The sequence below is a fragment of the Lygodium microphyllum genome, unplaced genomic scaffold (assembly GCF_053477565.2).
Source record: "Lygodium microphyllum isolate KBCC unplaced genomic scaffold, Lygodium_microphyllum_v1.1.10 scaffold_39, whole genome shotgun sequence".
Taxonomy (NCBI): Eukaryota; Viridiplantae; Streptophyta; class Polypodiopsida; order Schizaeales; family Lygodiaceae; genus Lygodium; species Lygodium microphyllum.
The window spans coordinates 860,515-876,390 of record NW_028229522.1 but is presented as its reverse complement, the minus strand read 5'-3'; the positions used below and the strand labels follow the sequence as shown (position 1 = coordinate 876,390).

At 42.8% G+C, this 15,876-nt stretch overlaps 1 non-coding gene across 1 annotated transcript; it reads right to left on the bottom strand.

Moving 5' to 3' along the window:
* Nucleotides 1-14,158: 14,158 nt before the first annotated feature.
* Nucleotides 14,159-14,232, bottom strand: TRNAV-AAC (transfer RNA valine (anticodon AAC)). Its single transcript has one exon. It is a non-coding gene; the product is annotated as a tRNA-Val (tRNA).
* Between the last annotated feature and the right edge of the window lie 1,644 nt (nucleotides 14,233-15,876).

The following is a 15,876-nucleotide window of genomic DNA, read 5'->3' as shown; positions in this document are numbered from 1 at the left end:
ACACTAATCCTAGGTAGAGGACCCAACAAAGCGGTGTTAAAGCTATATGGATCACAAAAAGGCAATGGATCCACATCCATCGAAGTCATAATTGACTCCTACTACGAGGTAACAGATGGTACATCAGGAGATGAAGAGGTTGTTAAGCAGATCTTTCCTAAGAAAATAGAGGCACAGTCCCTAACAATGAACACTGTAAGCCAATTGCCAAGGGAAGAAAAATCCTTATCCATGGGAGAATACCTCCTACCTCAACTAGAATTAACTTCTGAAATCACCTCTGACAGTGAAATAGAAGCATGGATGTAATATTCTCCCTGTTACATGACAGTCGCAAAGACAGTATAGAGGTAGAACAGTTACAGAGCAGAGACAGTCTAGATACAGAGCAGATATAGAGTAGAGGCAGAACAAATACAAAGCAGATACAGAGACAGTCACAGAGACAGTAATAGACATAGAGCTAGAGCCAAAGCCAGAGGCAAAAGCAGAGTTAGAAGCTATGACAGAAGCAGAAGCAGATGCAGAGGTAGAAGATCTGTTCTTCTCCTACAGAGCCTCTACAGAAGCAGAGAGAGAGCCTCCACAGGAAGAGAATAAAAATGATGAGGAAGAAAATAAAGCAGGTTATGAAAGTGCATATGAAGAATTTCCTCTAATAGAGGATGATCTTGTTGATGTCCCTACAGAGATCTCAGAGGCCAAAGATCTCCGGGTGGTGGATGGAATGACCATGGTTCCATTTGTGTTAACCAATGGACCACAAAGTATGCAAAATCTGTATAAGCAATGGATTAAAGGCATAAAAATTAAGTTTACCTGTGGCTCGTGGCAAGCAATGGACCGTTCAGTCTAGAGAAAATATGATGATGATGCCCCTTGTCAACACAAAAGCCAAAGCCCTCAGAGCCACGGCCCCTAGAAGGTTCGTGCTATGTGACATTCTTGGACGTATCCTCTAAAGATGAATCCCTAAGTCCAAAAGAAATTACCACTCACACAGAAGCAAGCAAAGCTCGGATACCCTTCCAGCAACCTAAACAGATGAATGACTCATCTGTTCAGAAGGAGGACATTAGTTCTAGCGGAACATCAGACGAGGATACTACTCTTCTGAAAGAGTCAGACCTCTATCCAGAAGCAATCCATGGGACGTTTATCCGCGAAGTGGAAGGTGAAAGGCAAGTAACATTCTTGGATACTGAAGGTATTGAACATCACCTAAAAGTGGGCCTCAATCTTCTAGAAGAAGAACTAGTGGTCCTGCAAGACTTACTAAAGGAGAACTTAGATGTGTTTGCTTGGTCATATAAAGACCTAAAGGGGATTGATCCCATAGTATGCCAACATCACATTGACCTAGAGCCTGATGCCAAACCTGTAAGGCAAAGACAAAGGCGTATGAATCCTAATTATTCTGCATTTGTGAAGGCTAAATTATTGAAACTTCTTGAAGCAGAGTTCATTTATCCCGTGGCTAACAGTGAATGGGTTTCGCCCATTGTGGTAGTACCCAAGAAGAACGAAAAACTTTGAATATGTGTCAACTTCCGAAAGCTCAATTCGAAGATGAAGAAGGATCATTTCCCTATCCCTTTTACAGACCAACTGTTGGACATAGTGGTAGGCCATGAGCTGTACTCCCTCTTGGATGGATTCAGTGGATATAACCAAGTCCAAATTGTAGAAGAGGACCAATCTAAAACAACCTTCACCACAGAATGGGGGACCTATACCTATAGAGTGATGTCATTTGGGCTTTGTAATGCTCCTGCCACCTTCCAACCAGTAATGATGGCTGCCTTCCAGAATCATTTGCATGATTTCATTGAGGTGTATCTTGATGACTTTTGTGTCTATAGCTTAATCTGTGAGCATTGGGGACACCTAGAGCAATGTTTTGACAGATGTCGATACTATGGGATTTCTCTCAACCCCGACAAATGTGTCTTTGGTGTCTCATCAAGAGTTCTTCTAGGCCATATTTTCTATGCACAAGGGATTGCAACAAACCTGGCAAATATTGTCGTTTTGACAACACCAACAAACCTCAAGCAATTGAGAGGATTTCTTTGTTGAGAATTAGCAATCAGACTCACTCAAACAGCCTCTTTGTATGGAGCTTCAGGGTCAAGGATATGCAGGCTAACCTATCCCATATGCACAATGGTGCCTACTGCAGTTTCCTACTTTCCTATAAAGCATTGTACTTGCTTCCTTTTCTTAATGCAATGATAGTACTCTTTTCTTTTCAGTGAAGTGTCAATGTCATTGTCCACATACACAAGATTGTGTTTATGAGTCCAAGTCTCAATCTTGGAACCTAATTCACTTGTGTAACAAACAGTGTCTTTTCCATCATGAGTCCACACTTCTCCTTCCATCCTCCATAGCTTCTGCCTTTGCCATGCTCTAGATCCCGCATTTCTCACATGGTATCAGAGCCCAGTTGGGCATGACATTGCTTCTCCAGCCTCTCTTGATTCCTCTCAACCTCAATCTAGCTCAATGTCAGCTCATGACTTCATCTCCCAACTCTACTCTCACTGAAGCTTCCATGGCAGCCATAGCCAACAGCACCCTGTCAGATTGAGCTGCTTATATCTCACTCCACAGGTAAAATCTCTTGGAGCTTCCTTCTGGAAAAGTATTCCCCAACTCACAAAGCTTCCCTGTATCACATCAATCCAGGACATTTGACCATCTGGAGCTTAGCATTGTGAAAATTCTCAATCTCTGCTCTGTGTCTGCCATAGCCAGACAGGACCTACCTCACTTGGAGCTTCAATAACTTCTCAACCAAGCCACTTTAGCTCTTGATTTCTTCTAGGGAGTTGTTCCTCTACTTAAGACGCTTCATCCTGGCATGAAAATCGACTACATTGCTGCGCCCTGACCCTGGCATTACACAAATTCATCATCGTTGTCCTGAACTGTGCCGAATTTGTTCGAGCTGCCTGCGCATGCCATACTGTCCACAATCTTGACGATTATCAAGGGGCTTTGATAGCGCATGAAGTCAGATTCCTAGGAATGTAAAAATTTTTGAAAATGATCAAGTATAGCTCCTGCAATGTTGAAAAAACCAGGCCCCTGTCTCAGAAACCCTAATTCCACCATAGCCAAAATTTCTCAAGCTTTTTTTTCCTCAGTTTTTCTTTCTCCTGACACTCAACCCAAGCCTCTGTCACTCTAATCCATTGACCCAGCATCAAATCAAGGAGGGGAAGGACCTGAGAAGATTGAAGAACGACCGAACGATCCCGAACAAGAAGAATCAAGAATCAAGCTCAACATCAACACTGACATAGTGTGTTTTCACACTGTCACTAACTGTGTCTCTTGACACACTGCATTCTGCTCTTCTACTGATAAAATTTCAAAACTCTGGTGTTGATTTACTGCTGATCTTGCAACTTCAACATGGGAAAAGACTCTCCAAATGCTCGATTCAAAGGAGTCGGGTTTCACACCTGGCAAACCCGCATCAAGCTCATCTTGATGAAAAAGGGTCTCTGGGCCATCACAAATGGCAAAGAGAAGAAACCTCGGGACGCGGACCTTGCAACTACTTGGCAAAAGAATGATGACAGAGCCCAGGCCATTATCAAACTGGAGCTAGACGACAGTTATATCCACCATGTGGATAACTGTGAGACCTCACATGATACATGGAAAAGACTTGACACCCTGTTCGGTGCACAATCTAAATCATCAAAGTATGGTCTCCTGATTGAGTTCTTCAGGCTCGAAATGAAGTCCAGCACATCACTTGCCACACATCTCAATTACATGAAAGGACTCCTAACCCAACTTGCAGGAATCAACATTAAAATGGATGAAGATGTTTGCATCGATGTTCTACTTAAGAGTTTGCCTCCTGAATATAATAATGTATCAACAACTTTAATCAACATGCCAAATCCTGAACTTGTTGATATCCAGGCATCACTGTTAGAAGAAGAAAAGAAACTTAAAAGCAAAGAAGAGCCCAACACTTCAAAGAATGAACAAATGTTATATGTAAACAACAGATACAAAGGTAAAAAGGAACCGCTCTTCTGTGACTTCTGCAAAAGGACCGGACATACTAAAAAGTTCTGTCATGCTAGGAAGAGGTCCCAAAAGGCCTATCTTGCAGCTGTAAAAGAAGAAGAAGACCATGGACCAAAAGATGAAGATGAAGATGAAGACCACCAGGATCGGAAGGACAAGACTCATCAGTCCTTCTACTCTCATAACTCTGATAAACTGTTTTAAAAGCCTTGTACTTCATTGCCCTAATGCTTCCTGCCGTAAGCTTTGTAAACTCCTTATGTAACTTGGCATTACAGTCCTTGTACACTTTGTGAGGCCCCCGTTACAGCCTTTGGATATCCACCATGTTTATGGTACCCACACTTAGCCTTTTTTGCGACAGCCTCTGGTGTTTTGCCATGTTTGTGGTATGCCCACACTTTGCAGGTGGTTCTCATTACAGCCTCTACACACTTTGTGCCTTTCTAGTTGTGATTGAGGAGGGGTGTTGAGAATCAGCAATCACACTCACTCAAACAGCCTCTTTGTATGGAGCTTCAGGGTCAAGGATATGCAGGCTAACCTATCCCATATGCACAATGGTGCCTACTGCAGTTTCCTACTTTCCTATAAAGCATTGTACTTGCTTCCTTTTCTTAATGCAATGATAGTACTCTTTTCTTTTCAGTGAAGTGTCAATGTCATTGTCCACATACACAAGATTGTGTTTATGAGTCCAAGTCTCAATCTTGGAACCTAATTCACTTGTGTAACAAACAGTGTCTTTTCCATCATGAGTCCACACTTCTCCTTCCATCCTCCATATCTTCCGTCTTTGCCATGCTCTAGATCCCGCATTTCTCACATTCTTGGCCATGTGGGCTACTACAGAAGATTTATTGCACATTTTGCAACCAAGGCAACCCCTCTGCACAAGCTCCTAAGGAAAGATGTGGATTTCCTTTGGGCTGATGACTGTGAAGAGGTCTTTAATATCCTAAAACAGTGCCTTATCTAAGCACCTATTTTACAACCTCCTGACTGGATGAAGGAGTTCCATGTGCACACAGATGCATCAGTTGAAGGGCTAGGTGATGTCCTATGTCAAAAGGACCCCTCTAAATTAGATCAACCAATATATTATGCAAGCCGAAAGGTTACTGATAGGGAACAGAACTACACAGTGACAGAGCTTGAATGCTTAGCAATGGTGTTTGCACTAGAGAAGTTTCGACACTATTTATTGTCAACACATTTCAAGTTCTATGTGGATCATGAAGCCATCTCCTTCCTAATGAATAAAGTAGATGTTAAAGGACGACTGATGAGATGGTTGCTCCTATTCCAAGAGTTTGACTTTGAAGTGTTCACTAAGCCTGGCCGTTCCCATGTCCTAGCCAATAATCTATCATGGATCCCTCAACCAAAAGAAGAGGAATAGGATGATCCAGACCTTCCTGATGCTTCCTTGTTTCTAGTTGAAATAGTTACTCCCTGGTATGCAGACACAGCGAATCTCCTGGAAACTCAACAATATCCTCCTCGCATCTCAAGCCGTGAGAAGAAAAAGCTTCTGTTAGAATCAGCCCCCTACACTTTGCTAGGCAGTGCACTGTACAAGAGAGGCAAAGATGAAGTATTGCGGAGATGTGTTGCAAGGGATGAAATTGGCATAGTATTGAAAGCATGCCATGACGAACCTTGTGGTGGACAGGAGAAGTGATAGCCAGTAAGGCTCTGTTAGTAGGATACTGGTGGCCAACCCTCCACAAGGATGCATATGATTATTGTAAGCGATGTGATGCTTGTCAGTGAATGGGGAAGCCCACCAAATCAAGTGCCATGCCACTGCAACCCATTCTTTCCCTAAATCTGTTCGAGAAGTGGGGGATTGATTTTTTGGGTCCCATTGATCCACCCACCAGACGGAAGCAGAACAGATACATCTTAGTATGTACGGATTATGTCACAAAGTGGTGTGAAGCTAAAGCTCTGAAGCGAGACGATGGTAATAGTGTAGCCCTGTTCATGTACGAGAATATTATCACCCATTTTGGTAGTCCCCTCAAGCTGGTAAGTGACAGAGGTACTCATTTCCTTAACAAAATCATGGAGGAGTTGACAGAGCTGTATAAGATCTACCATTGCTAGTCCACTCCTTATTACCCCAGAGCCAACGGCCAAGTTGAAGTCACCAATCGCATCCTTTGCTCGATTTTAACAAGAACGATTTCTGCACATCGTCGCGACTAGGACAATCAACTTATAGAGGCCCTCTAGGCATACAGAACCTCCCATAAGGCAGCTACAGGATAGACTCCTTTCCAACTAGTATATGGTACAGAAGCCATCTTCCCTGTTGAACTGGAATTTTCTTCTTTGCGAGTGGTAGTTAAAGAACTCTTGGGAGATGATGAGTCACTGCAACGCCGTCTCCTACACTTGGAATGCTTTGATGAGATACGGCGGATGCCCCTACAGTGCATGGAAACCACTCAAGCACGACACAATGCCTATCATGACAGTTTCATCAAGTACAAGGAGTTCAAAGAAGGCGATATTGTTCTAGCCTATGATTCGAGGTTTGGAAAGTTTCCTGGAAAGCTTCAACAACGGTGGATGGGCCCATACAAGGTACTTGCTGTCAATCCTAATGACTCTGTTCAGGTGCAGACTATTGATGCCTCTAATGATCCCTTCCTGATCAATGGCTATTGCCTGAAAAAGTGCTCCCCTCCCTGCTCAATGGGCACAAGCATTTAATCTTTGCTTATATAAGACAAGGGACAAACTTGGTTTACCAGTCTAGATAATGCCAAACAAAATAATTTTAATGATCTAAAGGATCTCTTCATCAAGAGATTCTCAGAGGCAGGATACTCAGACAACCTCATCATTAAGCTGATGAATGTCAGTCAAAGAGACAAAGAGGACATAGGATACTATGTCACTTATATGAGGAGTCTCTACAAGGTAGTAGCTAAGTGACCCAATGAGAGAGCGGTCTCCATCACCATGTTCATCAATGGGATTTTCAATGAAGAACTCTACAAGGCCTTAGCGAGCAACTCGAACCTATAGAGAGATGTGTTGGTGAAAAGTCTTTGAGGAGGCTATATGAGTGGATGACTTTCTCAGAGAGAGAAGCTTTGGGACTATGCAACAAGCAATCAACACATTTAGAAATGTCAATGAGAGCTTCAGCACTTAGCAAATGATCAGCCCTTAACAAGCAAGATAAAGGAAAGAGTGTCGACCAAGCGATAGTTGATCTAAAGTCAAAAAGTTGACTAGAATCAAGAATCATTGCGAAGGTGAGTGCGACCTCATGTACATAGTGTGTGCATTTTGGAGGGAACCACCTACTATTTGAGTATCCTAATCCTAGATCCCAAACTTGTGCCAACTACAGTAGATTTTGGCGTGATGCTATGCACTGCCGATTGCCAAGACCATTTCCACACCAACAATCCTATGCTTAGCCATACTATCTAGCACTTAGGCAACCTTACTTTAGAAGGGAGCCTTGTTGGCTCTAGTAGCACCTAATGGTTCAAAGTCAAGTGCTCCAAGGATTGACATCAACCCAATAGGAATCCCTAGATCACTAGGACCTATAGTGACTCATCCACCAAGTGATACTCTAGTGCACTTTGTAGAGGAACAACTAGAGGAAGACTCATGCATGAACCCTTACATCTCTTATAATGAGGAGGGTAATCCCATACTAATGGACTTTAGATCTATGCTAATCATGGCTTTGGAGAGAGGAAGAGGTAGAAGCCTAGGAGGAGGTCAGAACCATGAATCCACATTATGTTGGACGTGTAGTCATCTAGGGCATATCTCATCTTGCTACCCTGAAAAGGACCAAGAAAATAGAGAGAAGGCCACCGACTCGAGGTGTCCCCAATGTGGAGTCACACACTTATTCACCAATTTCCCTAGGAAAAAACCCTCCACTAGTTTGGCAATTGTACCATCTATGCCGCTTAGACTCTTTTGTGTTGAGTCACTTGACAACAATGCCACACTCATCCCCATAAATTTCATGACACGAGCCCAAACAAAGCAGGATGGTATTTCATTACAACCTAGCAACCTAGATGCAACCTCTATAGAAAAGGAGAGCTAGTGAATGAGAAGAAAGAGGAATGATGCAAAAATAACACTAAAAATAGAGAACACAACTACTTTAACAAAGGGAAAGTAGGTTATTGATGTAGAAGTAGAAAAATATGCTCCTAAGATGAGAGAGAAGGGAAGTGCCAAGGTTTGAGAGTACCCTGACCCCAACCAGCAACTAAAGGCTTTGGATAAGGTCAAAGAATGGATAAAAGAAATACAAGCTCACTTGCAAGATACTGAGCCTATCATTGAGGATGAGATCAATGAACTCTCAACCATGAGCCCACCAATCTTTCCCACATACTTGAGAGGAGGAGAGGCAACATCACCGCATGCACAACCACATAGGTAGAACATGGATGCCATGAATAGATGAACTATCCAAGACCATTGATAGGAATCCCATGAAGTAGAGGAGGAAAAGACCATTGGAAATTTTCTAACCACACTTATATCAACTCCTGTAACATTGCCATTGGAATAATTTCTTCAGTAAAACCTTGCACTGTGGTAAGGATTGAAGAAATTGGTAGAATTTTTCTATCTTTTTTCCTTAAATCCATTTCATGGTACTCACAAAGTTTCACCAAGTGAATGCAGGAAAACAATAGGTGACAAAGCAATGCAATGAACCTCAAGGCTTGAAGACAATATCATCTGCACTAGAAGCTTTCCATGAATATCCTACGCTGCAATAGCATTAAAGACTTGAAGACCTAACACTAGCATCAAAACCTTCCTAAAGATCTCAAGCTCAAGAGGCATCACGTCAAGACATCAAAGACCAATCAAGACAATAAGTTTATCTTGGAGCCTCACCGAAGAAACACATAACTTAAAGAACCATCAACAATGAGGTTTTGCTTTCTTCAATGACATCATACCTTTACTACAACATCTAATGGTCATCTACTTCCTTAGGAGCAATTCCAAATTGCTTCTTCAATGAGCATACTAGTCTTCACAGACAAGTTTAGGTTCTTCAACTATAGCTTCATTAACAATGTGGCAATGTGCTTCAATGTTCAGGCTTAATGTTCAAATCTTCATTGTACGTACCTCACTGCACCAATCATCTTATATGCCAACTTTTACTATTTATAGTCAGCCTTCTGATCTCATACTTCTATTTATCCTTGTAAGGCAGCATGCCTTATTGTATATCACCATTTTTACTTAGATGGTTGGAGGAGAGAATTAGACACCACACAAGGTGGTAATAGGAGCTTGCTGATTATTGGAAAGACAAGGCGATGGAGGTGCCTAAGAAGGTGGAGGGATACGAAGTATAAACTAAGTGGCACAAAAATATCTAGGACTCTAACTTAGATGTATGGATGGATTTCTGTAGCACCCTACCATATGAGAGGAATGATCCTACCTACATGTCCTATCCATTGAGAATTGGAGTTGATTTCACCTACGAGGTGCATCGTAGGTATGATTTTCCTATAATCTATAGCGTGAATGCCATGTCTCCAGAGTTATGCTTAACCTTCACTGAGAGGGACCTCCTCCCATCCATAACAAAGCTTCCTTAGAGAATTCTCTTCTTGTCCAGATCCTACCTTCATCACCACTTATAATTATCTCCCCTTTTGCAAATACTACTAAAATAAAAGGCTACTGCAAAGAAAGAGTGGCAACCTCGTGGAGAGCTTTATCACATCCTCCACCACCCTTAGAGATACTACCTTGTCTAGTGTTTGAAGGAAGGTGAAGGCAAATTCAAAGGGGCGGTTGTGATTTTCCCACTGCTCCCATACTACCAGTTCTTGGATCTAGTTCACAAGATCACACTCCTCTCCTTGAGGGATGACCACATGTGGGACTTGCAGTGGCTTTGGCTTGGAATCAGCAAGAGCAGCCCTTTTCGCACAAGGAACAAGGGGATCAGTGAGGCTGGAGCATAGAGGCAACAATAGCCGACCATCTAGCGATTCTACTTGATAGCAACATAGAGGGAAGGACACACACAAGGAGGTAACACTCACTTATGATTAGACCTGTCACCCTAAGCTCAATCCCATTAGCATGTGTACGCGCACCACACAACAATAGTGCACACCCACACGTAATGCACCTTTCTTTTCTTTCTAGGTACAACTGAAGGACCCATCACCAGCTTCAGTGACCCCATCATCCATGCAATGTGCTCCCCATCTTATGAATCACCCTACCATGTCGGCCCACCAAAAAACCAAGGGGTGGCCACAACAAACCCAATCGAAAAGTGAATGAAGAAGCTCATTTCAAATCGTGCATAAGAAGATCACCGCAAAGGGCCATGCGATGGATCCATCCAACACAATATTCAATTTCAACGACATATCCACCCACCAGCCTCTCTCCATGACTAGGGCTTAGTCTAAACTCAAGGGCATTTTCCATAAATCTCTCCAAGGCATGGGATCATCTCTAACTCAATGGGCTCACAGTTCCATAAATCCCTCCAACACATCTTCCAACATGGCTCATACACAAACTCAAAAAGCCACTTGGCTACTCCAGCAATAAAGTTCGACCCATCACCCACCACCAAGTGCCATGGGATTGGAACTCAACCATGAGGGGGGTAATGTTAACACTCAAATGAACAAGGTGGAAAATCCAAAAAATCTAAAGTAGAAGACAAAGCCAACACAAAAGTGGAATGGAGAACGAAGGCACGCCAAGAAAAACCAAGAATCACAAGAAGTGTGAAAAATTCCTAAATCAAGGAGAGGCGCTCAAGAAAAAGTGCAAGTCAATACTTCTATAAAAGAGCGCAAAGCGCATCATGATTTATTTTAAGAGCACCAGTCTCTAACCTATGCAAATCATAAATGTAGGTGGGCGGTAAGAAGGAAGCTAGGAAGATAGGAGGACAATGGAAAAAAGGACCTATACCCGCCATGTAAAAAGGGGATGACCATCCAAATGGGATTTATGGCTTTGTATATAAAGTTCAAAAAGTGAATGAGAGATTATTCTTTGGCGTGTGACAAAGTGGACTCTTCTTCTTCTCTCCTTCTCTTTTCCTTGCTTGCTTGTATGTGCTTGAGGGAGGGAGTGTGAGAGTGTGACGGAGTGAGTGTGTGAGGGTGAGGGATCAAGGAGGTAAAGCTCTCTACCATCCTCTCTCTTCTCTTATCTTCTCTTCTCTTCTTTTGCTTCGTGTGTGGCTATGGAGGATGGAACTTGGAGGTGGAGATTTGAGGATGCTTGAGCTTGCATCAAGAATCGTGGAGCTATCGAAGCGCTTGAGAGAGGAAACAACTCAATCGGGCATCAAGGTAAGCTCACTACACTCGTAGGGATGGATAGCACATCGGCTATGTGAGAGGTAGCCATTACTACTCGCTTAAAATGCTTGAACAATAAGAGGTCAGTGGATCTTGGTGGTAGAGCTTGGACTCACCTCAACACCTGACCAAACCTATAAAAGTACATTAGGTACAAAATCAGTGATGATGTGGGTAACATGAAAGGAAGCCCCCAAATCTAGAAGCCAATACTAAGAATATATAGATTGAATATCAAGTAACTAAGTAGCATTAAGTGATGAAGCAATAAGTATGCAATCATCTAAGTTGTAATCCAAGGTATTTATCTCTTCAATCTGAATACTAGACTTTGAAACAATATTGCGATCATGAGAAGATTTGGCATTAGCATGTGCTTCCTCTTTGCCTTTTTTGCACTTGTCATTGCATATCTTATGGCACTATGACCTTATGTGAACCTAGTGCTCACAATAATGATAGGCAAGAGAGTATTTAGGACCATGGAACTTACTATTTGATTACCCATAATACTTGGGCTTGCCCTCACTAGACTGTGAGTCTCTACCATGATTGCTATTCCCATTACCACCATGTTTGCCTCTCACTTTAACTACATAAGAAGTATGAGCTACGTTGATATTCTTCATATTTACTTCTTTTGTAAGCAAAACGCCCTCTATATCCTTGATCTTGAGACTATCATCAAGAGGGTTTGTACTCATAGCAATGCCGAAGGTATCTCAAGACTCAAGTAGTGTGACAAGTACATGGATTACTACAAGTAATAGTGCATGCTTAGGATGCCAAGTTTATGAGTAACTTTTGGCAGGTGATTTTTACATTTATGGGCACCTAGCTTGCTTCATCCACTGCATATCACCCACAAACTGATGGCCAGACCAAAAGGGTAAATAAATGGCTTAAGATCTTTCTACATCATTTTTTCCATGATGTACAATGTAGTTGGAATATGTGGCTCCACTTTTGCCATCAAATGTCTCCACAATGAACAAGACACCCACAAGTTGACTTCTCATATGTCTCCATATGAGAACATTATATGTCGAGTTGTAGATGCCATGTTCATGATATGGACTATAATATGTACTACCTCAACCTAATAAGTAACGGGCATATGTGCATCTGATTCATCATTGCCCTTGCTACTTCCACAAATAATCTTGTTTTTCCTTTTGCCTCACCATTTTTTTGTGGTGTATACCTACAAGTAACATGTATTTTGATCCCATGGTCTCTCAAATAGTAAGAGAACTCATTTGACATATATTCTCCACCATTATCCGATCTCAAGTATTTTATGTAGCCCCCGAGTTTCTTTTTTTCCATGGCCTTAATCTCCAAAAACTTTTCAAATGCCTCACTCTTATGTTGCAAAAAGTAGACCCATATCATCCTACTAAATATAAAACCTACATTTTCCACTCAAAGAGACAACTTGACATGGATCCCAAATATCAAAATATACGATTTCCATAGGATATATTGCCCTCTTTGGAAATGGGAGTCTAGACTGCTTGCCATACTGAGACAAGGTTGACATACATGATCATGGTTCACATATCCAAACTGTGGATATCTATGAACCACTTGTCTAGACTACATTTGCTTAAGCCTTTGCAAATTCACATGCCCAATCGTTCTATGCCATAGTTCTACATCTTTATTTTTTCCATGCCCTGTCTCAACATATACAGAGCTTTATATGATGGGAGTCCTATATCCAAAGCAAATAACTTGTATTTCTTTTGACCACGTGCAACAAGCCTGCCGCGGTTGCCATTCTTGAACTCCTCAATGAAACAACTATACTTATTAAACCTCACTTGCAACCCTTAATCAACCATTTGGCCAATTGAAGCTAAATTTTTAGTAATAGCAGTAGGCACACATAAGACATCCCCAAGCTTATTTTATGTTCCATCTCTAATCACCAAAGGCATACTCCCAATATGAGTTATCTAATGCAATGTGTCGTCTCGTATAACCACATACTCTTCAGCTTCTATTTATAGCTTTCTATCAAACCATTCTACATGGTGAGTCATATGGTTTGTAGTGCCTAAATTCAAAAACCAGTCATCCTCTCTAGGAGAGTGCATCATACTACCAAGTACATGCTCCATGGTGAAGAGATGACCTCTAGGTGATGAGCCACCTCTAGAACTATAGCTACCACCACTATATCCACCTACATAATGCCCGAAGTGGGTCCTTCCTTGACCCTTGGTAACTAAAAACACAAATTCATGATAGCACGCTATTAATTCACGTTTCGTGGTTGTTGCAGGTGAGCCTCAGTGATTTGTAACGTTCTGGGGGAAATAGTAGGTGCAACGCTTATCTCTCGGCAAATTTAGTTCACCTTGGATGTTGAGCAGCAGCCGCATTGTGCATGTCTTTGGGCACTTTTGCTACTTCATCATGATTGCCCAAAACCTTTATTAGTTCAAGTCAAAGGAGAGAAGCAAATTATCGCTCGCTTTCTTGAATTACGCGGATTTGTTGCATGTGTAAAGTAGTTTCACTTCATCTCTCCTAAAACCTGGCTGTGAATTTGGCCACCTCCTCCTCCCCTTTCCTCTTGATACGTCTAGTCTAGCGCTCTCTAAGGAGAAAGAAGTCAGGGCTCGTAGGCAACGTCAAAAAGAGGCAAAGAGGCTGGCTGGCTCAGGACCCAAGCTCCCTTACCTAGCTTGTTGAAAGGAGACAGCAATAACTTTACTCATTGGCTTCGCCCGGACTTGAACCGGAGACCTTCAGTGTGTTAGACTGACGTGATAACCAACTACACCACGAAACCTTGGATGCAGCAAGCGCGCCGGTACAGCCCTCTGTTCTCTATAATCGGGTGCCTGTTCACAAAGACGCTCCCTGCGAAGGGCGATCAGCTTTTGCGTACGCGAGAGACTGCTTGAACGCATGCATCCGGGCAGAAGCACCGTAGTTGAAGTACATAAACTGTAAATTCGAAAAGCGCGCTTCCTTGAACTCGCGGGAACTGAGAGCCCCGGTACTGCACAAAAAAAACAACAAGGCGTAGCTCTACTCCCAAACGGATCTTCCTTCACAAAGAACTTGAGAAGGGCTTGAGTACTCTGCGTCCACCTGCTATGACTTCCTTCACAATGAACTTGAGAAGGCCCTGAGTACTCTGGGTGTGCGAGTTTCAACTTTAGTGCGGCTCTAGCAAAACCTTTCTCCTAAGCTAGTTTGTTCGACGTTATTCCCACCTTTGGAAGCGCGCATGCCCACAATCCGGTGACTTTTATGCATGAACACATTTGTTCCTAAGTTCTAAGGAACTAGCTGGCTTGGCCGGCATTGCCCGCCGACCTACGTTTCACATGGTTGGCATCACTGCGGCCCTCGCCAAGCGCGTTGTAGCTCACATTTTCGTGAGTCCCTTTTCGATCATAGAAAAGGATAGACGATGCGCTTCTCGCACGCAACAAGCCGCACGACTCGCACATATAACGGCGTGTACGACTCCAACACGGGGAAAGAGCATTCATGCTTTTGAAGGTCTCATAACATGCGTCTCTCTCTACGGCCAAAGGCCACAGCGTCCAGTGATTCATAATGGACCTCTGTGAAGCAAATACACACCCGACATCATAATTGAAGTATTGTGTCATCTAAAGCTAAACAGTGCTATTTCACGTTAGCTACATGCAAGCTCAAACTTTAATGCATTTACATGGAACAAGACAGGGGATACCGATACATGTCGATAGAAGAAAATAGACAGTTCTCGAATGTCAGAGGGAGCCGATGCATGCCGTTGCAATAGAGATCTTGTGCAACATACATTCGTCGTGGCAGATTGTTCGAGAGAGTGATCTCGATGCTGGCTATTGCCTACCAAGCCTGCTGGCCATGTATCGCGCGCCACACATTGCAAGGCTTTGCCTCGCTTGCATCGTGTTTTCTGTGATCAAGGAGAAACTACTGTGGGACTACTTCTTGTCAATCATAGATCATAAAGGGGGCGTGCTTTGCACAATATGACCATTAGCTGTAGCGTGCAACAAATGCATATTGCCTCCATCTCCAACTTTTTAAATTAGCAATATGCTTACGCTTGAGTTTAAGCAATGGCTACATCATCGATATAGACATCCTCGAAAGTGAGAAGAGTGTATGAGAAGGAGAAGGGCAAGAAGCGAGCTTTTCGAGCAAGCTTTTCTGGGCAACCTCCATTTCTTGTTCCACATATTCCACTTATTCCTCCTATCCTCTTATGTACATATCAAGCACTACTACCGCCGCTACTGCCACCACCATCTCTACCACCACCACTACCACCGCCACTACCACCACCACCTCTACCGCCGCTGTCATTACCACCTCCATCGCTTTCACCACTACCATCCTGTCCCATGTTTCTCCCATCCTCCACCGTTTATTTTCTCTCTATTTTCTCTCCTCCCACTCACCCACACCC